We start from the raw sequence: 636 nt of genomic DNA, 5'->3' as shown, positions 1-636 counted from the left end.
GTCACATCATAACTGCCTCCCTGGAAAGGTTTAAGCATCTTCATTTCCTGCATTCTGGTGAATCTTTATGCAACAATTTCTGCCTTTTCTGCATAAATTTATGGTGAAAAGGGGAAATTGTTATTATTAAACATATTCAAATCACATATCACATGTGTTTTGCGATGGTTCTTTTTGGGTATCATGAACTTCTCGACTACAAATCTGTTAGACAATGAGACCTTGTTAAGGCCATATGTATTTTTAAGCCCAATGTAGCATTACACACACTTCTTGTTTTCCGTACAATATTTTTGCCTCATTTGGGGAGTAGGAATGTCTTTCATATTTTTAAAGGGGGAACAAATCTACCTCTTCTAAATACTGGGGGGCATGTGCAAGCCCTCTTGCACATGCGGCACTGAGAGAAGCAGAAAGTGTATTCTATACAGTACTATTCTGTGTTAGACAGTGATGAATTGGCAATTATATCATGTCTATTCATGACCGGAAATGAACGCAAAAGGTTGAAATGATTAGTCACTGTCACAGCAAACAGCGCAAAGTCCAAGCCTTAACCGGATTAGGATGACCTTCAAGCTCCGTGTGTGTGTGTGTGTGTGTGTGTGTGTGTCTGTGTGTGTCTGTGTGTGTCTG

The 636-nt window shown here is 39.6% G+C and overlaps 1 protein-coding gene across 2 annotated transcripts in view; it reads right to left on the bottom strand.

The window, feature by feature from the left end:
• Positions 1 to 636, bottom strand: part of ky (kyphoscoliosis peptidase) — a 12,285-nt gene that overhangs the window by 9,839 nt on the left and 1,810 nt on the right. The gene's annotated exons all lie outside the window — the stretch shown is intronic.

This window comes from Etheostoma spectabile, unplaced genomic scaffold (genome assembly GCF_008692095.1).
Source record: "Etheostoma spectabile isolate EspeVRDwgs_2016 unplaced genomic scaffold, UIUC_Espe_1.0 scaffold58, whole genome shotgun sequence".
NCBI lineage: Eukaryota > Metazoa > Chordata > Actinopteri > Perciformes > Percidae > Etheostoma > Etheostoma spectabile.
This window is presented reverse-complemented; position numbering and strand designations above follow the sequence as displayed.